Source organism: Misgurnus anguillicaudatus, chromosome 24 (genome assembly GCF_027580225.2).
Source record: "Misgurnus anguillicaudatus chromosome 24, ASM2758022v2, whole genome shotgun sequence".
Classification (NCBI taxonomy): Eukaryota; Metazoa; Chordata; class Actinopteri; order Cypriniformes; family Cobitidae; genus Misgurnus; species Misgurnus anguillicaudatus.
The window spans coordinates 31,425,643-31,452,744 of record NC_073360.2 but is presented as its reverse complement, the minus strand read 5'-3'; the positions used below and the strand labels follow the sequence as shown (position 1 = coordinate 31,452,744).

The window sequence follows — 27,102 nt, the reverse complement described above, 5'->3', positions numbered from 1 at the left end:
CTATTGTTATCATTTATAATTGTATTTTGACAGCAACACAAACTACAAATATGCAATTATATATTAAAGCCTATATTTCTGCATCTGTACTTGTGTAGCTAATGGACTTTTGTATACTTTACTTTAGTCAGTATAAATCCAAGCAATTTTAGAGAATTACTAAATGTCTTTATTGTAAGTAAATTTAAAGTCAGGTTTAAGGAAACAGCTGATGTCTATTAACAAAAGCAAAAGTTGGTATGTATGGTTATGTGTTTCATTGATTTAACACTCAAGCATTCAGCTAAGTAGGTTTTGTTAATGCAAATAAAATTTAGGGTAGTTATTAGCATATACAAAACAACAGATGTCTTTAGCATAGATATATTTTCCATGCTTCAAAACGCAACGCAGCACAATGTCATTTAAGTTGAACAACTGAAGTTACATGATATAAATTGGTATTGTTACACTAAATCACACAGATGAGTTGGTGTCAGCAGCCAGTTATACATTTACACAGGCTTGTGAATGTGAACTGACCTGAAAGTGATGCGTGAGTTTTATTTCGTACTTTTCCATTTGAAGACAGAATGCCGCGTTCTGTTACTGTACAAACAGATGGTGGATGATATCAAAGCATCGCGAGGGGAGACACTCTGCATGCTTTCTATCCGCTCTCGCGGTTCTTTTATGTTTCTCTGTGCAGCGCTATCGAACAATCTTTTGATCATCTGCAGTCAGCTGGGGGGCGGGGATTGCGTACAAACCAATAGGGAGTCGGAATGGTGTATGTTTATACTTCTCATCCAACCACAATCGCATTCATCTGGATGATGCAATTTATCAAGATAGGTTTTTTTAACGATGACAAGCCGGAATGTAAAAAAAGAAAACAAGTTGAAATTAATAGAAGTAACGAGGCGATTTTTAAAATGTAAGGAGTAGAAAGTACAGATAATTGTGTGAAAATGTAAGGAGTAGAAGTAAAAAGTCGTCTGAAAAATAATTACTCAAGTAAAGTATAGATACCCAAAATATCTACTTAAGTAATGTAACGAAGTATTGGTACTTCGTTACTTGACACCTCTGGAAACATTTGAACGCACGCAACCTCCAGAAGCACTGTGAACACGTGACTGAATGAAGAAAGTCCATCGATGATTGACGTCTGATTCGCTGTCTACTGTACTGTAAGTGCTTCTCACAACACACACACACACGTGACATGAGATTCACAACATAAGAAAACATGAGATATTTTCTAAAATCAGTTTGTACTTCATGTAAGTGTAAACTGTCGATGACCATCTTAGGAGATTCACTGCGTGAACTTTAATATGCATAACTGAATGCAAAACACTGTCGGTTTACTTGTCTGATATTTCAGCTATAAGCTGTATACATCAACATTAAGTTTTCAGACAAACAGGCAAAAATCCTCAGTTTGCTGTGGAGTCAAGAAATGTCTAAACATTAAAAGATAAATAGACAAAAGTACAGAAATGTCACCTGTTTTAACATGCACACTATTCCAACTCAATAACACAACACGTTTGTATTTTAATACTATCTAATGTGGCCACGTTGAGACCATTAACTTAAAAGTGTTCAAGTGAACTGTGTCCTAATGCATTAATTGTTCACACGTGTGTAGTATCAGTTTGATCCATTTCTTTTGAGTTTTGCGTTTGGGTACAACATACAAGTCAGCATTAAAGGCTGTTTTTCTTTGTTGTTAAAGCATGTATGTGTTGAAACATAATCAAAGGTTGATCAAATGTGACTTCTGTACTTATGACACACTGATATTCATCTTACCAATTTCTGGTCTCCACAGCAAACTTTTGTATTTACTGTCCTGATACTTATGTGTGCACTGTATACTGTGTGTGCATGTATGTGTGTATTTTTTTTCTCAAGAGTAACTACTAACTCGCTACTTGAGTATTTATTTCTTTAGATTACTTCTTTCCACCTCTGGTTATTTGTCATGGTCTTGTCTCAGACTGCGCTCTCTGACAATCTGACAGAAATGTCTTGTTGTGGCTCAAAATCGGGTTGAATACATGCGGTTCATGTATGTCTTCTTTAGTCTGTTGGCACTTTAACTTTTTTACTGGCACACATCACATTTTGCACTTACTGTGGAGTGTTGAACTTGAGACTGTTTACATATTTGTGCCCATATGTACATTTTATGTACTGGTTTTATTTTTGAATTAATATTTTCTAAAATTGAATGATGTTTTTGTTGAGTTAATATTACACAATTCTTTTTCTGACCTTTTTGAATCTTGCCCCTGACAAATAACCTAAATTATGAAAAAGACTAAAACTAACACTAAAACTAATAAAAACTAAACTAAAACTAAGCATTTTCAAAAAATAAAAACTAAACTAAACTAGCAAACCCACTTCAAAAACTAATTAAAACTAAACTGAATTTGAAAACAAAAAGTCAAAACGAAATAAAAATAAAAACTAATGAAAAATGCAAAACTATAATAACCTTGATCTATCCCAGTTAAAGAGGGGGGAATACTCTACAAATATGCTTTATCTCATATTGATTACATGTTAATGCGAACTCGTGAAATACAATAAGGTAATAGTTTAAAGATGGCCGAACACGCCGATGCCAGGGTGTAACTTCTGATAAACAAACAAACAAATTAAAGCTTAAACCTTAAGAAGACTGACTTTTGTGGAGTGTATCATGACTTGAACAATCAAGTTATGATTTGAATCATCAAGTTATCATTAAAGGAGTAAAAGAGCGTCTAATAATGCCAATACCAAATCAAAGACGTGGTGAGTTGTTGGATGTTGTGCCCGAAAGCCAAACCTGCCTGCAAAAGGGCGCTGGTAGCGCAGACGATACTTATGCAATACTGAAGGAACTCAAATTATTTCGAACCGAAACATCTGAAAATTTTGGTGTACTGCAAAAGGAGGTGAGCAATATAAAACTGAACTTTGAAGAATTAAAAATAAGGTTGAATGACCTGAACAGAAAATATGGATTTGACTAAGGTGCTGTTTCATTTAATGCGCAAACAAAAGTACCTTGAGGAAAAGTGTGAGGGTCTTGAAGGCCGTTCACGGAGAAATCATCTAAGAATTTACTCTGTACCGGAGAAAACAGAAGGAAGTAATATGATTGAGTTTATTGAAAAGCTTATTCAAGAGCAGCTTAATATCCGGGAAGAGATTAACATTGAAAGGGCGCATCGCGCCGCTACAACAGGTGTCTCCAAGGGACGTGCCGCGGACTTCACCAGATCAATTATTGTTTGTTTTCGTAGTTTTAAGGAGAAACAACGACTGCTACATGCTGCAAGGACATTCGCATCAATGATCAACGGATATATTTTGATGAGGATTACACCACTGATGTTTTTAAAGAGCGTGCAAAATATAGGAGTGCAAGGAAACAACTTCAGGAGCGAAAAATCAAGTCTCGTATTCTCTACCCCGCAAGACTCAAGCTGTTCCTGCAGGACGGAAAGACCTTGATTTTTGAAAATCCACGGAAAGCAGCTGAGGGTTTAAAAGACTTCGGTGTAACAATGGAAGTTCCAAGAAAAGAGCCGGATTGGGACTCAGCGCTGCGGGCAGTAGGATGGCAGTCCCCCCGCAGCAGGAGCAAGTATGCCCCTGCTGGGGAAATAACAGCCAGCGTTGAATCTCTTAGACTCTAATTGGACAGTTATGAAAATGATAAACCACACGATGAATAAGGTATGTGGATATTACATTGTGGCAAGTGCTACTTTGTATAATTGACTGCAATGTCCACAGTGTCTGAATAAGATGAAATTTCAGAAGGATGTGTGACTATGATGAACTTGACTCTGAGTCAAATTTATTTCCAAACATAAATGATACATGTAAATATTACACAGATGCAAAATTTACTAGGAATATAGAAGTGGCTGGTTTATTTTCTCTTATTCATTTGAATTGTAGAAGTCTTTATTCAAATTTTAGTAAAATACAGGATTATTTGAACACATTACAAAAAAAATTACTGTCATAGCTTTGTCGGAGACTTGGTTAACGGAGGAGAAAGGTGTGGAATTTTATTTTGAGGGTTATGAATTTTTTATGTTATTCGGATTAATAAGAGAGAAGGGGGAGTTGCTTTATATGTTAGTAGTGATTTGAAATGTAAAACAATTGAGTGTATGACTATTGCAACATAAGATTTAATGGAATGTTTAACTGTTGAGATTGAAATGAAGAAACAGAGAAATATTGTCGTCACGTGTATTTATAGAACTCCAGGGTCTAGTATTATAGTATTTAATAACAAGTTAGAGCAATTATTAGTGGGGATGAATGAAAATAAGTGTCTATAATTTGTGGGGACTTTAATATAAATCTTTTGAATGGGTCTAATCATTCTAGTAGTTTAGATTTCCTAGAGTTAATGTATAGTAGAGGCCTTTATCCAACCATTACTAGGCCTAGGCGAATAACCTCCAGTTGTGCCACATTAATTGATAATATTTTTGTTAGGGATGTCCCGATCCGATCACGTGATCGGAAATCGGCCCCGATCACGTGGTTTCAGACTCGATCGGAATCGGACGTTACCTCCCGATCAGGACTCGGATACATATGCAGGGTTTAAAATCCAGTAAGGTCTCGCTCTGCTCCGCGCCAGTGTACGCGCTGCGCTGGTGTGTGTGAACTGATGAGAAGAGAATTGGCTTGTTCGACTTCATGCAGCGCCACAAGAAACGGCAGCCGGATGACGTCAAAGTTCCGCGAGAGCGATTTAAAAGCAAACTCCTCCGTATGATTTCGCGGATCACTCTCGCGGTGGTTTTACGTCACCCGGCTGTCGATTGTTGCGGCGCCGCATGAAGTCGAATAAGCCTATTGACGTGCTTTCATTCATATGCTTCACACTCGTGCGTGCAAGGAACCCACGACCAAACCGGGTTTTTTTTACCGCTCATTTAAACGACGCGTTGATCGTTTTTGTCATCATGTGCTCAGACGCAGCTCCGCGTCTCACTCAGAACCTCAAGAACGCGCATTCGCGCAGGATACTGTAGAGATGAGAGATAGAGGTAAGAATGGTGCCCACGTCGAGAAAACTTAATAGAAGTCTAGAAACAAAGTATTAAAGTATGTCTAGCCATGTCACTCATCTCATCACAATATGTTAACTAGATAACTGGATACAACTGATTGTATAGTTTAATAAAATAATGTATTTTGATTATACAGATTAATTATGACCTAACTATAGGTATTTTATAACTAACTGCTGACCAGCTTAGGGAATCTCTATGGCTAATTTATAAGATATATTGCTGAATCAGTAGCCTATGTTGTTTTTCTGTGAGTCTTTTTGGGTAGCATATCTTATGCATAGATTTAGTCAAGGAGGTTGAGTCTTATAACTTCCTTCAAAGTTTGATCAATTGTGCATAATGACATGTGCAACAAATGCATATAGGGTGTCAGACTCATAGATTTGCATAATTTAAAGTTCAAGTTTTAAAGTTTGGGTCAACATGTGGCACAGATTTAAAACTGAAACTAAAATCCTATCAGAGGTCCAAAATGTAATTGAAACACACCAGTGGCTTTGCTGTCATCAGGATTAAACATGTTACCCCTCGAACCCTCCCTCCCAACAGAGCATCCCCACAAAACAAATCCCAATTTAACCCCTGTACATATCCTATATATATTCTCATTATTTTTTAACACATCTGTAGTTATGCACTGGCACAGAGTTAGACTCTTTTGACTCCACACAGAAACAGCAATGCGTGCGGCATGACATAAGGAACATTCTGGTTCTGTTTTTTCGCTCTTCTTTATTCTTTTTTTATGTATTATAGAAGTATCGGATCGGGACTCGGTATCGGCAGATACTCAAAATCAAATGACTCGGACTCGGACTCGAGGGCAAAAAAACCTGATCGGGACATCCCTAATTTTTGTAAATATAATTAAAAAAAAAAACTGTTAAAAGTGGTCTTTTGATCAATGATACAACTGATCATTTACCGATATTTGTTACGTACCTCTGTGAAGTAAAAGCAAATAAAGAAAAGTTTAGTAAATGGCAATCTAGAACTTTCTCCCTCACTCAGAGCTGGTCTTGCCAAGAGAGGAGTACGGACCTTAACTGTTCACTGGAGTGTGTGCTGTGCAGTGTGAGAGTGATCTATTTGACGTGAGTACACTAAGCTTTGTAGTGTTGTGCCGTATCCTTGTTGTTTGTACTCACCTCAGGAAAGACTAGACCTCTGTGAAGACCACCGGGAGCCGCCACGCCGGCACATGCCCTGCCAAATCAATCATGCCACGTGACTGTGTCCAGTGAGAGTCAGCCGGAGCCATAACGTGAGGTACTGTGAGGAGTATAGTAGTTTTACTCAACCACCTGGGGGCAGAGGAGCCGCTAAGGGGGGCAGCGGTCCGGGCGCCGTATATACGGTGTATGTGGCAAGTGTTTGTTAAAGACTTTCTCGTCTAGATCTTCGCCTGCCCTAGGAGAAAGGGAAGAGGACGTGTGGTCTCTGCCATCCTGAACTTACAGTCATCAAGGCGCCGCCGCGTCGGCCACAGCCTAGCGCCAGGAGGGACCCCCCGTGTCCTGCTACATCAGCTGGTGGTGGTGATGTATGGTCTCAGTTCTGTATTACTCCAGTGCCTAGTTGACTACACCCTCACGTTGTGATCTCTGAAAAACCCGTAGAAAGGAAGACACTCACTGTGTTACGAGCTAAAGCTAAACTCACCCAGTACGATTCGTCAGCCCAGAGAAACCTGTAAAGAGGAAGTAACTTACTGTGTTACGAGCTAAAGCTAAACTCTACCAGTTCGACTCGTTAGCCCGGAGAAACCTGTAAAGGGGAAGATACTTACTGTGTTACGAGCTAAAGCTAAACACACCCAGTACGACTCATTAGCCCAGAGAAAAAGATACTTACCTCGTCCGGAGCCCCCCGGCCAATCCACTCCGCACGACCTAGGCATCTAGAAAGGAGCCACTGATTCGATCGAAGCCCAACTCAATACTTACCTTGTGTTTACTTTACCCCCAGGAGGAACGAGGAGCACCAAGGAGTCTTTCCACACAGGAGGTTGGCCGAGGACAAAGGAGCTCCGCCCGGCCCTTGCCCTGCCATCCCCTGGCCTTACGGAACAAGACTTCTCCCCTCCAACATCCCTTGCCCCGTAGTTTCCCCCTGAGGGCGAGAAGAGATATTTTAGACTCCCTTCCCCAATCCCCTTCTGATTTTTAATTAATTTAAATAAAGTTTACAGTTTTATATTATACTCATCTCTCGTTTGTTTGGTGATTGGGGTTCTTTTGGGACCTCCTCGAGGTGGAACTTTGGGAGGAGCGTGACGCACATAGTCCGTGGTCCGCTCCGGCCTGTGACAGATTTGGCGTAGTCAGCAGGGTTTCCACCTTGAGTGGAGCGACCGAAGTCCCCCAATGGCCGACAACGAGCTGCCCGAAGCCCCACCCCGAATCATCCCTGTGTTGTTAGGCAATCCCTGGATCCAAAAATATGGTGGTACCGAGTCCGAAGTCAGGCTCTCTGAATGGCGGGCCCAGATTGAATACCTAGCCGGGCTCCAAGGCCTAACCGCTGCCCAACAGCTACAATTTGTGCTCAATTCTTTAGAGGGAGAGGTGCGCTGGGAGGTGCAGGCTCCACCAGAGGCAGTAAGAGCCACCGCACAGACCGTGTTCAACTTCCTATCTGAACAATACAGCGACACCACCCCCACTGCAGTCCTGAGGGCCCAGTTTTTTGGGTGCAAACAGGGGCCCCGGCAGCCCATTCGGGCATACGCATTACGACTACGGGAGCAACTGACACGGCTGCAAAAGTGCCCAGACCATGGCCTCAAGGATGGCGAAATGCTTTTGAGAGACCAGTTTCTGCTGGGACTGCGTAAGGGCCCCGTGCGACAGAGCCTACGGGTGCAATTCCGCCGAGACCCCGACTTCACCTTCGAAGATCTAAAGAAGGAGGCAACTGCCCTTGAACATGACCAGGAAGAGACTAAAGAACCCCCTGTGTGCGCCGTGGTGAGTAGTACTGCCCCCCCTGCAGAAGCAGACTGGGAGCAAGCCTTTAAGGCTGAACTCCTAAGAGACATTCAGGAAAAGATGAAAGAGCTGTCTAGGACGCTAGTTGAAGAGTTGCGGTCAGGAGCCCCTCGCCAGGATGTGAGGGCCGCGCCCAGAGAACGGGCCCACTCGGATGGAGAGAGGGGCCTACGAAGAGGAGTAGACCGGCCGATACGACCGCGCTTTGAGTGGGATGAACAGGGGCGTCCCATATGTAACCGCTGCGGGGAAGTCAGCCACATTAGCCGGCAGTGCGGCCCCCCAAGAGGCTCGATGGGGGATTTTTAAGGGGCCCGGCCACAGTGGGTCATGTGGTCGGATCCCCTTTAGGAGACCCGCCTAGGAGAAAGGAACCTGTAGAAGGACTGATCGGACGAAGGCCCACCATAGAAGCAAAGGTTGGTGGAATGAGTATCTCTTGCCTGGTGGATACTGGCTCTCAAGTCACCCTCTTCTCTGAAAGTTTTTCCCGAGAAGTGTTTAAAGGGGAGAGTATGAGAGAGAATGATTCGTCATGGCTAACCCTAAAGGGTGCAAACGGGCTGGATATCCCATACATCGGGTATGTGGTGATTGACGTGGAGGTAGGAGGGATCCTTTTACCCCAGAAGGGGATAGTGGTGGTACAAGACCACTGCCTAGGAGCACATCGAGCCCTGCTGGGGATGAACATAATTGCTGAATGCTGGGAGGAGCTGTTTCGGGCCAGGCTGCCCCTAGAGCCAAACAACAGGAATGGAGGCGGATTGCCGCGGACTGTCGGCGGATCCAGACGGCCAAGGTGAAAATGGATCGGGAAGACAAGAGCGGGTGGCCTGTCGTTTTGCCCTCTCTATTCCAGCAAGGACCGAGGCCCTCGTGTGGGTGAGAGTCCCCCGACAAGACTTTGGACCTGACGGCTGGGTACTAGTCGAACCCCACCTGGATTGTCAACACGTGGAACTGGCTTGGGGATTGGCGGTGGTCCGCCGAGGCAAGATTCCCATGAAGGTACGGAACGAAAGCCCCTATCCAGTACAGCTGCATCGACATCAGAGGTTGGCCCGAGTGACGGTGGTTGGCCCTCACCAAGTCCGGGAAGAACGGGATGTGAGCTTTCGACAGATCAGACCTATCGTGGTTGAAGTCGCCCTAACCCAGGTAGACACGCCCCTGAGAGAGACAAGGGACGTAGTGCCCAGACATTTGGGGAGCGCCTCATTGAGAGGAGAAGAGTTACAAGAGGCGCAGACTCGGGAGTTAGAGAAGTTACTGATTCGCTGGCAGCATGTATTCGCCACCCATGATGAAGACTATGGGTGTACAGATGTGGTGCGACACCAGATTCCCACTGGGGAAGCAGGGCCCAGCCGTGAGAGGTACCGACCCATCCCACCCACCTTGTATTCAGAGGTACGGACATTACTACAGGGCATGCTGGATCGAGGGATCATGAGGGAAAGCAAGAGTCCCTGGGCAGCACCAATAGTTCTGGTGCAGAAGAAGAACGGGGCCTGGCGGTTCTGCATTGATTACCGAAAACTAAACCAGGTAACCAAGAAGGATGCTTTCCCCCTGCCCTGGATCGAAGATTCCCTAGCTAGCCTGATCCGATCCGCATGGTACTCGACCCTGGACTTGGCGAGTGGGTATTGGCAGGTGCGAGTGGAGGAAGAAGATCGAGAAAAGACTGCATTTACCACTCCGTTCGGCCTTTTCGAATGGGATCGGATGCCCTTCGGGCTTTGCAACGCTCCCGCCACCTTCCAGCGACTCATGCAGAGGTGCCTGGGGGGGCGATTGATGGAGTCGACCCTGGTGTACCTCGACGACGTCATTGTGTACTCACCTGATTTTGAATCCCATTTGAAACATCTAGAGGAAGTCTTCCAGGCTGTGGAACGATATGGGCTTAAGTTGCAACCAGATACATGCCACCTACTACAGCGGAAGGTGAAGTTCCTGAGCCATGTGGTGAGTGCAGCTGGGGACCCTGAGAAGGTCGCCGCCGTACGAGAGTGGAGTGCCCCAACGACGGTGAAACAGGTCAGATCTTTCTTGGGGTTTGTGTGCTATTATCGGCGGTTCATTAAGGGGTTTTCTAAGATTGCCAAGCCTCTGAACCAGCTGCTAGCTTGGACCGGACGACCCAGAGGCCGGGGGTCACCCTCCATAACCTGGGACCCTGAGTGTGAGGCCGCGTTTCAGCAATTAAAACAGGAGCTGCTGCAAGCACCAATTCTAGCCTATGCTGATTTTAACCTGCCTTTCATTTTATACACAGACGCCAGTAATCTGGGACTGGGAGCAGTGTTAGCCCAGCGGCAGGACGGAGCTGAGCGGGTGATTGCGTAAGCCAGCCGGAGCCTCCACCCCCCAGAACGGAACGATGTAAACTGGAGCTGCTGGCCCTAAAGTGGGCTTTAAGTGAGAAGTTTAAGGACTATTTGTGGGGCGCTAAGATTCAAGTAATAACTGACAACAATCCTCTTGTTCACTTACAGACAGCTAAACTGGGGGCTGTGGAGCAACGGTGGGTGGCGCAACTGGCAAATTACGACTACCAACTCCAGTATCGGCCAGGGAAGGAGCACGTGAATGCGGACGTTCTGTCCCGACTGCCCGAGGGACGGGCCCCTGGGGAGGACCTGACCCAGGTAGCCCCTGTACCAGAGGGCGGGTACCTGGTGAGCGTGATTGAGGCACCGGGAGGTCACAAGGAGGCAGTGCCGTCAAGTTGGGGGTGGGACCCCGCCCGATGGAGATGGAGGTCCGCACGACCTAGGCATCTAGGAAGGAGCCACTGATTCGATCGAAGCCCAACGCAATACTTACCTTGTGTTTACTTTACCCCCAGGAGGAACGAGGAGCACCAAGGAGTCTTTCCACGCAGGAGGTGGGCCGAGGACGAAGGAGCTCCACCCGGCCCTTGCCCTGCCATCCCCTGGCCTTACAGAACAAGACTTCTCCCCTCCAACGTCCCTTGCCCCGTAGTTTCCCCCTGAGGGCGAGAAGAAATATCTTAGACTCCCTTCCCCAATCCCCTTCTGATTTTTAATTAATTTAAATAAAGTTTACAGTTTTATATTATACTCATCTCTCGTTTGTTTGGTCATTGGGGTGCTTTTGGGACCTCCTCGATGTGGAACTTTGGGAGGAGCATGACACACATAGTCCGTGGTCCGCTCCGGCCTGTGACAATAAGCTTTATCGGGATTTTGTAAAATATCAAACAGTAAAAGCAGAAAAAATATAAAGCCTATAAAAATAAGCTGACTACTATAATGAGACGTGCAAAGAAAGATTATTATACAAAATTGTTGATGGAAAACAAAAGCAATATCAAAAGAATGTGGAAAGTCTTAAGGGAGGTTATGGGCAGTAAAATGACTTCTATTCAGCCATTATATTTAATGAATGAACGGAACATTGAGATAAGCGATGAAAAAATGGCTGATGAATTTAATTCATTTTTTGTTAATGTTGGTCCAAATCTTGCCAAAATACCATTACATAATGAAAATTACAGTTGGAAAGGTGAAAGCAGAGTCATGCAATCTTTTTTTCTCAATGAAGTTAGTGAGAGTGAAATTATTTCTACTGTCTCTAGATTAAAAAGTAAATATTCATGTGATAGTGATGGCTTAGATCTGTACATTGTCAAAGAAACTATACATTACATTATTGGACCTTTAAAATATATAATTAATTTGTCTTTTAACACAGGTTTTTTCCAGACAAAATAAAGGGTGCTAAAATTATTCCTATTTTTAAATCTGGGGATAGGCATAGTCTTACGAATTATATGCCTATATCTTTGGTTTCCCAATTTTCAAAAATTATAGAGAAGCTTTTTGTTAAGAGATTTGATCATTTTCTTGAAAAACATTCCTTGATACATGATAACCAGTTTGGGTTTCGAAGCACTCGCTCAACAGCTATGGCTTTGATGAAAATCACAGAGGACATTATTACAGAATTAGAGAATAAAAATCATACAGTTGGGGTTTTTATTGACCTCAAAAAAGGCTTTTGATACTCTTGATCATGATATATTGATATCTAAATTACAGACATATGGAATAAGAGGTGTAGTATTGAATTGGATTGTTAGTAACTTAGAAAATAGACAACAATATGTGGAGTATATAGGTCATGAATCTAAGTTGGAAACAATACAGTGTGGAGTCCCTCAAGGCTCTGTGCAGGGGCCTAAATTATTTACTTTATATATTAATGATCTCTGTGATGAATCAAAGATTTTATGTTTTGTTCTTTTTGCGGAAGATACAATTTTTTTGTATCGGAGAAGAACTTAAAAATATTAATGAAAACTATTGAACAAGAATTGGTCCCACTGCAGAAATGGTTTAATAAAAATAATTAAACTTAAGTAAAACTTAAGTAAAACTAAATTTATGTTGTTTACAAATCAAAAATGCCCTGAAAATGTTTGTTTGACTTACCCAGGGTAAAATATTACTCAAGTAAAAGTAGAAGTACTTGCTTAAAATTTTTACTTGAGTAAAAGTACAAAAGTATCTGCCTCAAAATGTACTTAAGTACAAAAGTACTGTGATTTATTATGGCCGTATCATTTTTGTCACAAAACTCAAATTATGTGAAATAACTCTCTTGGCTAACCTATCAATTAATAGAAGGACATTAATAAATTAAAATTATCATAAGCCTAAAACCTTAAAAACAAAAAATTTCCTTTAGCACCAAATGAAATAACAGGATTTGAGAGCAGTAAGTCTCATTTCAAGATTTATTTGTTAAATAATTTAACAGTTTAAGTGTAATAAAAACTTGATTATAAAACGGCTCGTTCTGGTTCTTCATTCTGATTGGTTGAAACGCGTTCTAAGCCGTGATAAAATACCACGGTAAACCCACGGTTCAGACCGCATCACAAGTATCACTGCGCCACTTTTGCTGCGTACTGATTTAAGAAAATAAACACCACAGTCTTTAATCATTTTTTTATTTTTCTACCTTTGCACAATTATGGCGATATCCAGATAAATGTCAATTAAATAAAACATTTCGTCAATAAAGAGAAAACGTTCTCTGAAGTTTTTTTTTGTCTTATTGATATTTCCGCTATTATCCACAAGATGGCAATCTTACCCAACTTAAACACTGAGGCATTCACTCGACACAACAGAGTTGTGGTGGATTTAGCGTGACGTGTGTTTTGATCAGGCTCTGAATCTGATCTCTTACAAAGTTCTTCACAAAAATGGAATTATGTCCGGTGATAGGTGATAACTGATAAGACAACAAATGAAGGTAGGATGAAACGTTTTTTGATGTTGTTGGAAAACGGATGGACTGTTCTTTCATTTGATATTTTGTGTTTATTTAAAGAAGATAATTTTTCTGTAAGGCATTCAACTAAAACTGGGTGGCAACTTAAAAAAAACGCTGACGGGGAAAAAGTTAAGCATGCTTCCAAGCATATTTGATCATCACTTCAACAGTTGCACGATATAAATGTTAATGTATAAATTAGATGAATGTTGATTTATAAAATAAACACCACAGTCTTTAATCATATTTTCATCGTGCCTTTGCTGCGTCTCTGTTGTTTGTGAACTGCGCTCTGTTGCAGCCACACTTGATTCTGAGGAACTACTTTGTTTGGCGGAAGAGTAATATTTATACTAATATAATTACAACTTATTTGTGTTTTATTTTATAAAATCCTGCTAACGTTATGCATATGAAGTAACCGTTTTATAAACGCAATAAACCCCTCGAAGCGTTGGGTTACCAGTGCATTTTATAACAGCTAACAGCTTCGCGTCGTGCCTAACAACGCCCCTTAGCTGTTATAAAATGCACTGGTAACCCACTGCTTCTTGGGGTTTATTGCTTTAGTTAAGCACAGGTTCACAATAGTTTTCAAAACATTAAATACATAACGTTATCTAGAAATCAGTCTCCCTTTCTTTGACAAATAAAACAAGCCTTACAGAATAAAATTTCAGAAACGTTTTATGTGCTTTAGCCTGTCATATGTATATTGTAATACATAATTAAATGTATTTATATATTTTGGAAGCAAAACTTTTGAAAATATTGATAACAATCTCAGTTAATAGGGAGCACTCCAATCCACCTGCCTGTTTAAGCATCATAGACTGCATGGCTAGTCAAAATGTCATTTATATTTTACAACGGTGTTGATAGCGATTAATTGTCATTTCAAAATAACAGAGCACTGAGCTTCAAATACAATGAACTTAAGTGAAACAGCTAACTATACGGCTAAAAATAGCTTCAGCCTGCTAAGCTTAAAGTTCATTCATGATAACGTCGTATATATTTTAGCAACACAATTAACAGTTTTCTGCAAGCTACTGTTAAGATTGCTCATTTAAAAATATAACCAGAATAAAAATGGCTTACCTCTACGCGTTTCTTTAGATTTGAAAGAGTATTCTTTTAAAACGAAATAGCACAGTTTCAAGGCAGGCAGAGAAGACACGAAGGACTCGTTCTTTTATTCAAGGACTTAAAAAAACGCGCGTAAATAAGGCCATTGTTGTTGTGACGGGTCAGTTATCTCCTCTGTTGTTTTTGAATGCAGTTTCATTCTCCAAACGATGCATTGGCTGGCTGCTAGACTCGCGTGACTCGCGTACCTTACGTGAAACAGCGGGGCAACCAAAACAAGTTCAAAACGAAGCGCATGCTGTACCCTGATTGGTGGTTTGACGCATCACGTATGCATCTTAGTTTTTTTGTGCAGCTTTATAGTTTGCCCAGTTACGTTTTTTATCCACTGATAAATAAAAAGGAACGACCGATTTTTTAAAATGTAGTGGAGTAAAAAGTAAGATATTTGACTTAAAAAATTTAGAAAAGTAAAAGTCTCCCAAAATAAAAGTACTTGAGTAAAGTACAGATACGCGAAAAAACTACACTGAAAAAAATGATTCATTGAATTTAATCAATTTTTTTAAGGTAAGTGGTTGCAATCAATTTATTTAAGCTACATTTAAACAAAAAAGATTAGTTAAGTAAAATAAAATATAAAACTTTTGTTTAAATGTAGCTTAAATAAATTGATTGCAACCACTTACCTTAAAAAATTGATTAAATTCAATGAATCATTTTTTTCAGTGATTACATTTACTTCGTTACTGTCCACCACTGCTTATTAATGATACTTTTCTGCATGATTTGTCTGTTGGCAACATAAACCGTTAATAATAATATATAGTATATAATATATAAAAATAATAACACAGTATGGTCTGTACTGCTCACTGTACCACTGAGCACGCACACGGGCACATGACGTTAGTAGTGGGGCGTGATCAAAGGAGCAGCAGCTCATAAATATGTAATGACTAGCTCAAAACGGCACAATCTGAAATGCCCTGAAACAGAGGCTACTAGATATGGGTAACAATCTTTTCCTACAAGCTATTTCGAGCAAACAACTTTTGAAACATGCTTTATGGAACTCATACACCTATATAACTTGTGGAAAAGCAGTCATAAAATGGGCACTTTAATGCCCCTATTTATTTTGCAAAAAAGGGCTATAAGAATAATTAATGGAGTTGCGCCTAGAGAACATACTACAGGACTGTTTCTGAGGTCAGGACTACTCCAGTTGAAGGACTTGGTGGCTTTACAAACTTTATTGGTTGTTTTTAAAGCAAAATATTGTCTGCTACTGCACGGATTACAATCCCTTTTTACGACAAATAGTGAGACAAGCTGAAGAATTAATGATTTTAGACCACCGTTTGCTGGAAATACCCTAAAACAAATGTGTATTTTAGTTTCTGGTGTGAAAAGATGGAACTCCCTGGATAATGATTTTTCAAATGTTGTTCAAATATTACAGAAGATATACAGAAGTATAAACAGAAGATAATTAATTTGTATAAAGATGAATGTGAACATTGTTAAAATTGTAACAATGATGCTTTTTTAAAAAGTTGTTTTCGTTGTCAGATTGTTTTTGTTTGTTTAGTGCTGTCACTGCTGTGTAAGCAGAATGAATAATAATAAATAAAAGAAAGATAAATAAAAAAGGAAAATTGCCAAAACTGGAAGTAGATTAAAACTGGTCAGGGCTATTTTGTTATTTTTTGGTGTTGGTATTTGTTTTTTGTTTTTTTTATGTCATGTCGGTGAGGCCATCTAATTTCTAATTTGTAAATGCTTTAAAATAAGAATGGGGTAGGAGTCTATAAGAATTTTTTTCTTCATCCTTCTCCTGTTCTTCTTGTCATGGAATGTATTTTTGTTGGATTTTTGTTTATTGGATTGTTGTTTGTGGCTTCTTGTGTTGCATTACCATGAAATATATACTGAGTGAATACCATTAACAATATAGTTAAGTTATCTATTCTTTTTGCAGTTTGCACAACTTTGGGACCTCAAAATCAGACCAATGACACAACATACATAAAGTCAGAAGAAAACTCACCAAACATTAAAATCTTCGAGATATGCATATATTTTGTCATCATAGTTGTAGGAGGCATTGGAAATGGACTTGTCATCTTTGTGACCGGCTACAAAATGAAGACGACAGTCAACTCCATTTGGTTTCTCAACTTGGCGAGTGCAGATTTTCTTTATATTATGTTCTTGGTTTTCGACATTGTTTACGCCTTTGACAGTAGTTTATTCTTGAACGAACACATTGATGCATGTTGGATTTTTGGTTCTACACTAAATATGTGTGCAAGTGTTTTCTTTCTGACAGTTATCAGTGTGGATCGATGTCTGTGCACATGGTTTGTTGTTTGGGTTCAGAACAAACGAACTTTAGTCAAAGCCAGAATCATCTGTATGTTTGTGTGGATTTTAGCCATCTGCTCCAGCATCCTTTTTTGCCTTGTTGAGTATGTAATTAACATTGAAAATTTGTCAAATCTCTTTATGTTTCAGTACACATACATGTTCATTGTTGGATGTCTAATTCCCTTTATAATTATTGCATCTTCATACATAGCTATTGGTGTGCGAGTGAAACGTCTCATTATAGGAAAACAGCTTCGGCCTTTCCGGATTATATCTGTGATTCTGGCTTTTTTCATATGCTGGTTTCCTTTACATGTTCACTGGTTGTGTTCAATAAATGGAGTGAAGTATAACTGGATTGACAGTGAAGATGCAGAACTTATTGTTTTCTGTCTGACTTGTCTAAACAGTTGTCTGAACCCCATTCTCTATGTGTTCATGTGTGATGAGTATAAGAAGAAACTTAAAAAGTCTCTCCTGCTGGTGTTTGAGGGGGCTTTTACTGAAGAGCATCTGTGTTTGAGATCAACTCCACTTCCTCACAACTCTCAATGTCTGCAGGTATTAAGTGTACAGACAGAAGAAACAACCATCTAATCATTTGCTGACAGCGAGAGAACAGAACAATTTTTTAGCTTCAGTCTTTAGATGATTGGAGATATAATTTTGTTATTTGGAGATAAAGGTTTCTCAAGAACTCCTCCATTCTCCAGTATTCAGACAAACAGAAAGTCTCACTCCAAACTCTAGCCAACAGCTCAATGTATCTATGAAGAGGAAGTGAAGAATCAATCTACAAATATCTTGCTTAGTAACTCACTCACTGAATGTTTATATTTTTGTTTTGTTATATGTTGTAATTTTATTAGTGCAAGTGTTTCTTTTTTAAAATCTTTACAGTCCTCATAACTGAAAAAAATATGTTTCCTGCTTTAAACATTTTGTAAGATGTCTCAATATAAAGGTCATTTTATGCTAAATTGTGTCTTTATCTTATTTTTTAAAAAAAACTAAGGCACAGCCTTAAACCTTTCACTAAACAGATACAATATATCAAATGCTGTTACAACACTTACGGTTTTAGGTACAATAGATGATAAAATGTATGATTGCATACTGTTATCATCAGAAATAGACAAATACTCACAATACACAGCTTAAAATGAAAAAAAAAACTGCAGGGCATAAACACACATATTACTACTAAACATAACTGGGTAACAGGGTAGATCAGTTATCAGGGGCCTATACCATGAAGCCGGTTGAAGTGGATAGCCTGGTAAGTTTAAGATTAGTTTGCGCCAACCCTGGGTTTTAGGTACCATGAAAGTAGCGAGGCTTTATTCGGTGTTCGTCGCCATGATATCTTACGCTGCCCGGGGCAGGTTATGTTCTGGATTCGAGATCTGAGACTGCAGTTTGCCCATCAGCTGTGAGCAAAAAAATATATAGCTGATGTAGGCTACTACACATCATCTCAGCGCAAATTTTTTATTTATTTGTCTTTTTTAATAAATAAAAAATTCGCATACAAACATTAAAGCATATTTAACAGTTTAATTTTTCCGTGTTGATACAGCATTTAAAGAAAAAAGGTAGGGATGCACCGATAGGATTTTTTGGGCCGACACCGATTTAAACAGACAACTTCTGGCCGATGCCGATACCGATATTAAACACTTGTATACAATACTATACAGTTGATCTATTACCTAGTTTATTTCTGCATCAAATTATTTTTACTGAACATGGATTGGATCTTATTAACATTCAACTGACCAACATAATAAGAGAGACACAAATTAAGCTAAAACAAATATAATAAGACAGCATGACAACCTTCAAAGGTGGTTTTTGCTATTTAGCATTTCTTTTATTAACAACATTAACTAATTTTTTACATATAATGGATTTCTTTATGTAGTTAATTAATAAACAATCGGTATCTGCCTTTCTCGTGCTATTGCCGATGCTGATGGTTTCAAATTCATAAAAAAATCGGCCGATAAATATCGGCGGCCGATACATTGGTGCATCACTAAAAAAAGAGAATAAAAACGAAGAAAAAGGAAAAACCAAAAGAAAAGGAGGGTGAGGGCTTAATCTTAAACGTCCAAAGCAGAAAGAAGTCTCAGGGGTCTCCTCGCAAATTGAAGAGCACTTCGTAGAGAGAGTTTTTAGGGCCAGACAAATTCCCTTGCCTTCACTGATAGTTATTTGTATGAAAGATCTAGATTTTCCACGGACGGAATCTCTTATCTTGGCAAACTTCTAGAGCCTCACATAAGAAATGTATCACGTTGAAGCCGTGCCCTTACTGTACCGCAAATGATGTGTATTGCGTTGCGCTTTTTTGAAAGTGGTATAGGCTACTTGTATGCAGTCTGTGATGCGGAGAACCCAGGGAAAAACACGGTTTGACGAACCATTCGCAAAGTGGTCTTTGCACTGTAGGGGTACATTAACAGCTTCATAATGTTCCTCGGACATTTCCCGACCATGTCCTTAAAAGAGGGCCTTTATAAAAGTTGCCGATAAGATATTCCATTAACAAATTTAACAGTATACATTCACTTAAAAAAGCATATTTCACTTTGGGTACCTACATATATTATACAATGAAGTACATGTTAATGATTTTAAATCTTGATTATTATTATTATTGTATTTATGATAGGATTCCCTAGAGTCATAGGAGCAATAGACTGCACACATGTTGCAATCTCCACAGCTCCAGGAGAACATGAGGCAGATTATGTAAATAGAAAAAATCTTTCACAGCCTTAATGTTCAGGCATGCCTATATGTAGTGATGTTACGTTTGACACCGAAGCTTCGATGCTTGCTTCATACTCGAAAAGTCCTTGCAATGAACCACTGCTTCGGAGCTTGTATCGTTACGTCACTAGTCACGTGAAATACGACGTCTGAAGCAAACACACTGGTTCATTTCTCTAGTGCAGTGGTTTTCAAACTGGGGGCCGGGGCCCCCAGGGGGGCCGAGAGATGGTTCCAGGGGGGCCCCAGTTTTATGACATTTTATGAAATACATTAATATATCATGAATTCTGTGTAATTAAATCTAAAAAAAATAAGGCTAACCAAAAGCACTACTTTTTGGTATAATTTAATGTTTTTTTTAATTAAAATTTTGAGTTTTAGAACAGTTTTTTGTCACAAATTTTCTTTGGGGGGCCGCGAAGGAATGTACCTTACACAAGGGGGGCCGCACGCTGAAAAAGTTTGGGAACCACTGCTCTAGTGAACCACACGACTGCTTTGATAGCCCAATCCGGCGTTGACAGGTTTGAAACTGGCGGCTTTATTTTCCACACAAGTGAAGCCCAACCATAGAAAAGCTTTCTAAACAATTTTTGTGTACTCCAGCATCATCTGTTTCATGTGAGAGAATATTCTCCAAAGCTGGTGAATTTGTTAAAAAAAGAAAGAAATTGCCCACATCCCCAAATGTATAGCCTATTAGGCTATATTATAAAATTATTAAAAAATATAAATTATATTATAATTAATATAAAATTATATTTCTGAATAAAACCACAACATTTAATGAATACCCTCCTCCACATTGTCCAAGCCCTGTCCAGTTGCCCTCTGCCACATTATAAATACATTTTTAAATACATAAATGTCCAGTTATAGTAAGTTGTAGAGTGCTGTATTCTACGGCTAAATATTCACACACAAACACATCTCATGTTCAATGTTTTATTGAGGGTTTGAAACATGAACACAGTGTCAAAGCTCTGACAGCCCAAATGGGGCGAGTACATTAACCTACTCGCATTATCAGCTTTGTTGCATTACATTTACTTCACCAGCAGATGGTGGTGTGCATTTTCTGTTTGAATGAAGCTTCGAGTAATGAACCATTTTCGACACAATTGTATCGGAAAGCAATAATGCTTCGAAACGCTTCATTTGGCCATCACTACCTATATGTGAGATGATTATTTTCATTTCAATGAGATGAATCTTTAAATGAATAATAACAGTAATCTACTGTGAATTTAATCTGCAGATGACTTGGAATAATGAGTGCATGATCACAAGCTTGGGTGCCAAATGGCATGGCTCAGTGCATGACTTATACATTTCATGATGTTTTATATAAACAAGGTTTGGGAGGAGCTGATCAGTCAATGAACACGGCTGGCCCTCAATCACTAATCAATGAACACGGCTGGCTCTCAATCACTAATCAATGAACACGGCTGGCTCTCGATCATTAACCCTAAGAGCCCTAAGGTCATTTTTACAATGTATTGTCCGTCTGGTTTTATTTTCTTAAAAAGCTTGTAAAACATCAACCCTGCAGTGCACAGACAATCTACAAACATCTTTTTTTCAGGACAAGTTGGACTGTCAGAATATGTGTGTTGTATTGATGTCACATGCATGTAAAATAAGTTATGGGACCATAAAGACAAATAAAAAAATAAAACAAAAATTGAATCAATTATATATTTATTGTAATCACACACAAAATAATAAAAGCTAAGCATTTTTCCTCTGTAAAACAGTTGTCTCATGTCTTTGGAGTCCTTGAGCACAGAAATGAACATTATACATTATACAGATCAAAAATTATTTACATTTTTACAAAAAAGTCCAGGCTTTTTCATGACATTTATTATTATCAAGCCACATGCGTGATGACGCGCACAAACAGAAAGCATCAGTGGACATTGTAGCATTTAGCTAGCGGTAAACCCGATAGAAAAATCGATAAATTATGGACATCAAGTGGATACATCTAGGATGTAAGAGTTTGGATGCATTGCTGAACAACTCCGAAAAGAGTGACAAGTTTCAGGCTGGATAAAAAACCTTCTGTAAAAGCTAGAAAGACACCAAATATATCCCCGTGATGGCTAACTCCTCAGCTATTAGAAGAAAAAAACTGTAAGAAGCTACGTTTTACGGTTATTAAATTATTTAAATATGAATCAGAGGTGCCGTTTTCAATCGTCGACGATTGATTAGGTTTCTGAGGGTTAAGCAATGAACACAGCTGGTTATCAATCACTAATCAACACAACAAACTTAGTATCAGCTCTATAAATAATCAAGACTCCTTACCCTCATTCTCCGGAATTATCGCAAACCCACCTCCACCCCTTTGCCTCACTATGTACATTTAGCTCAGCACCCGGGATAACCCGGGCCTGGGGTGTGCCCTGACCCGGGTTAGCCGCAGCCGACCCTAGAGTGTTAAGCACATTGAAACTGCATGGGTCTCAAACTGTTTTAGTTGTCATGTGGCTATGGGAGGGAGAAAGAGCAAGAAAAGTTGCATTAATAAATAATCATATTGTATTTACACTAAAGTGTTACATGGTTAAATAAAGTTCACATAGTGAGATATGCTGTTTGATCTCCAGTTTATTTATTTTTTATTTGGAGTCTCCTCAGCTCACAGTCCAGTTCAAGGCTCCTTTTGTAAAGGGCCCTGACAGAGTCAGTTTCCACCTAAAACATAATTTCACCACAAATGATGTTTTATTAACATAGTTCGGGAGGAGCACGTCAAATAAACCACTTAAGTACTTCCAGCTGTCTATAATCAGTAATCAACAAATAGTACCACCAGCTGTCCTCAATCAGTAATCATCATATCTACCCAATCAGGACAAAGGCAAGCCATATATAAGTCACAGTTTGACTCTGCAAAGATCCTCTGCAGTCTTCAGAATCCCTCCACCACCCCATCACCTCTCACTCACCAGGTTAATTCCTAAACTGGGGGGATACCCATTTCCGAGCTCAGAGCCCTCACCCCTCGACAGCACGCAAAATACGTTTACTAGTGATGGCCAAACGAGGCTTTCTGAACCACTGAGGCTTTCCAGCCCATTGGTTCGCCAAAAGGTTCATTTACCCGAAGCCTCATGAAACAATGTGCTCTCTAGTGACACCTGCTGTGCAAAGCAATGAATCGCACACAAATCTATTCATTTTGAGCAACCAAATTGTCATGGTGTGGGCTTTTGAATAAAGTATATTAAATAAATTATTTTACTCTTGCTTGTGATAACCTATGTACACACAACTCACACATACACAACTTTGTGTTCAACTATTCAGTAGTTCTTTGGGTAAGTGATAACAGTGAATGCACCAAATGAGTATAAAGAAATTATTGTGAGTGCACTGCTGTGCTGACTGGGAATGCAATAGTGCAGTGCTTATGGGACTGGGAGTGCAATAATGTAGTGCTTATTGAACTGGGGGTGCAATAGTGCAGTACTTATGGGACTGGAAGTATGGAACAGCAAACTGCAACACGAAAAAGTGTTTACTGGGTTTTATTTAGAAACAAAAGTTTTTTAACAGTATTTGGATTGAGGCGGTGTCTGTTTTTAGAAAACACCCACCGATACCGATACGGGCCATTGAATTATAAGAAAATAATGCACACCAAGGTGGTGATGCGGCACGACGCGAAGCGGAGTGCCGTTACACCGCAGGTGTGCATTATTTTCTTATAATTCAATGGCCCGTGTCAATTATTCCTTACATATATGCTAATTTACTCTAATGATCTACTGAAATAGGCTATGTATAATTTACTCTTATAATCTACTAAACTAAGTGTAATATAATATATAATACAGGCTATGATATATAATGATAACTATACTACAAACTCACTACAACCTCGCCACTACTCGCTACTGCAACCAACACTTCAACATCAATGCAAACGTACTGCAAAACCCACAAGAGGCACGAGTTTCGAACCAGTTTTATCCGTAAGCAATACTCAGAATGAAGCAATGACGTATTCAACAGAAAACGAGGCTTCATCTGGAACGCCCCTTTTTGCTCGACACAAGCTCCGGAGCTTCGCTTCAGATGTCCCATCACTAACGTTTACTAATTTTATCTAACCAACTTATTTGTAAGTGTGAACTCGTGAAACATAATCATTATCAGTTTTCTACAGGTTAATCCAAATCACATACAGTACAGTAATGGCATGTCTTTCTATTTATCTAAAGGGTTTTACGTTGTTCACATGTCTTCTGAAACCCATTAAGGTGTATATATATATATATACACAGGGCTTAACGCAAATAATTTTTTTAGGGCTGGGCCTATAGCACTTTTTCACCGATGTCAATACCACAACCTTGAGTATCTGTCGATATCGAATTCAATCCAATTTCTATCGCCCTTTTAATCAATTAAGCTGCACATTTGTTGGCTGTACAAAAAGCTTAAACAGAGCTACAGAACCCAAACGTTTTACTGTGCAACAAATGGCTGTGCAAATTTAATGGCGCTTTTCCGTTGCATAGTGCCCCACGTTTTAGTTTAGTTTGGGTCGGGTCAGCTCACCTTACTTTGGCGTGGTTAGCTTTTCCATCGAGTTTGGTATCACTTCACACTGGGAGGGATTATAGGCGTGTCGTTATATTTGCGCTGCATACTGCTGTGACATCATACAAGTGAGAGCGTCCTTGTACATTCCCATACATTTATTTATTTATCAGTCCGCCACAACATCAAAATTGGCCACCACAAATAGATGTTTGCACATCGCGTTTATCAGGTTACCTCTATCTCTCTTCACAGTTTCGGTTTAAACACCGCCACGTCAGTAGTTGACGCGCTCCGCTGAGCCTCATTGAAGTTGTTTTTAAGCATATAACGTTATAATGCTGACGTGCTCGTCGGGAATGTTCTGCCACAAACTGCAAGTTTGGAAAAAACTGTTATGGTGTCCCTGATTCACAACCTGTGGATGTTTTTCATCGCAAAAAAGGAAGTTTGGCAGAGCACAGATGACAAAATTTTTCCTTGAGACAGCGCAAGCTAGCACTAAAGGTAAAGCTAATCTACATTATAGTGATGATGCTTAGTGACGATTGACCAATCAGTGATCTACTTGGTTTTCACGTCACGTTTGGTATCAGCTCGGGTCGCTTGGAACCCCAACCGAGGTGGTACGAAAAAAGTATCGGGTACTACGTACTGCACCCAGTGGAAAAGCTCCCAAAAGGAAGCTGACCCGACCCAAACTAAACCAAACCGTGGGGTACTATGCAATGGAAAGCACCATAAGACTCAATGAAACATTGTGCAGTACTGCTGCTTCATTTTTATTTAAATGTTTCAAACAGACTAGTAGCAACATTTTTAGTTAGTCCACACATAAATTCTAACTTAAATTTAAGCTGTAACTTTGGACAATTTAATGTGCAACTTTTTTCAAATTTATGTTGCTCAAAAGTCACGCATTATGCCAAGTTGCCATGACAAGGTCCGTGTTGGTATCAGATCGGATTGTACTCCTCGACTTCTACAATATTGGATCCGACCATTTTAGCCAATAAAAACGTCTTTGTATTGGATAAGAACACGCTATCTCATAAATAATAAGGAGACACGACGCTCATCGATGTGCTATAGTGATTTGCCAGGTCACAGTCCGTGACGTTGACACGATATGGAGTTTAAACCAGGGAGACAAAAATATCACAAAAAAGCTAAAATTTACTAGTTTTCTCCTAATGTTAAAATGAACAGATGTGAACATTGTCTTCTATGATGAGTAACACAACTAACTCTGTTAACATCTAAAAGAATTTTGGTTAGTGTTTCATGACGCTTTACAGTCATAACCCAAATACAGTTTAAAATGATTTTAATGTCTTGCAAGGGCATTTAATCTGCACCATTCAAGTACCATCATCAACATTGGTAATTTCTCTTTTCGTTCTTCAGTTGACACAGACAATTACACAGCATATGATAACCCAGAAGAAGAAGAAAACTCATCAAAACTCATCAGGCCCTATTTTAACGTTCTAAGTGCATCGTCTAAAGTGCATGGCGCACGGTCTAAATGGGTGTGTCCGATAGGGTTGGGTACCGAACCCGGGGCCATTATGGCACCGATGCCTTTATGGCCGGTACCTGTCGGACCGATTCAGAGCACAGATTTCAGTGCCTCATTTCGGTGCCTCTTAAATGCATGAACGGTTGAAGTATTTTGCTCTCTGTGGCGCAAAAAGCATATTATAAAACATCTTGTTCTGGTTCTTCATTCTGATTGGTTGAAACGCGTTCTAAGCCATGATAAAATACCCCGGTAACCCCACAGTTCAAACCGCTTTACAGAAGTATCACTGCGCCAATGTTGCTACTGATTTATGAAAATAAACACCACAGTCTTTAATCATTTTTTTTCTACATTTGCACAATTATAGCGATATCCAGATAAATGTCAATAAATATTGTTGCGTCATTTCATCAATAAAGAGAAAACGTTCTCTGAGTTGTTTTTGTCTTAAACTGATATTTCTGCTATTATCCACTAGATGGCAATCTTACCCAACTTAAACACTGACACATTCACTCGACACAACAGCGTTGTAGTGTATTTAGCGTGATGTGTAAGTTTTGATGGCTCTGAATCTGATCTCTTACAAAAGTTTTTCACAAAAATGGAATCATCTCCGCTTTTAGCTGAAATTTGAGAGGTGATAACCGCTTCGCTTCGTGCCTAACAACGCCCTTCAGCTGTTATAAAATGCACTAGTAACCCACTGCTTCTTGGGGCTTATTGCTTTAATCACACCAGCACAGCATAATCGCTAGTTAAATTAAACTGCACTCATATGTTGTAAATCATTTTCTGACTTATAAAATTTACGTGAATGTGAAAGTCGGAAATCTTTGATAATACATAGGATTTAAGTTTGATTTCTTCGCTTAACTTAGGTGAGTTTGTTCATATTTTACATTGTTGTAGTTTTATATTGATTAAAAAAACGGAAACCAATCATTTGTTTAGAAAAATCTAAGGATCTTTAGATTTATTTATGATATAAGGCGGGTAAAATGTTTTCCGTCTATTCATTTTTGTTAAACGTTCTGTTTAATATAAGCAAGTCATTTTACTCATTTATTGTTGTTCTGTTTTAATAAAAAAATAATAATGAACAAATAAGCATTTGTTGTAATGAAAAATTATGTCTTTCATTTATTTGTGTTTTAACGCAGAGCAATTGGTGTGCGGATAAAACGTCTCAAAAGAGGAAAGCACCTCCGGCCTTTTGGGGTCATCATCTGTGATTCTGGCTTTTTTCATATGCTGGTTTCCTTATCATGTTCAAAAATTGTTTTTAATAAGTGCATATAAGTATACTTGGAGTGACAGTGCTACAGAGAAACTCAAAGCTGCCGAACCTTAGACTGTCTTGCTTATCTTAAAA

The 27,102-nt window shown here is 39.6% G+C and overlaps 1 protein-coding gene across 1 annotated transcript in view; it reads left to right on the top strand.

Moving 5' to 3' along the window:
- Positions 1-27,102, top strand: part of LOC129438894 (C3a anaphylatoxin chemotactic receptor-like) — a 391,623-nt gene that overhangs the window by 296,904 nt on the left and 67,617 nt on the right. The gene's annotated exons all lie outside the window — the stretch shown is intronic.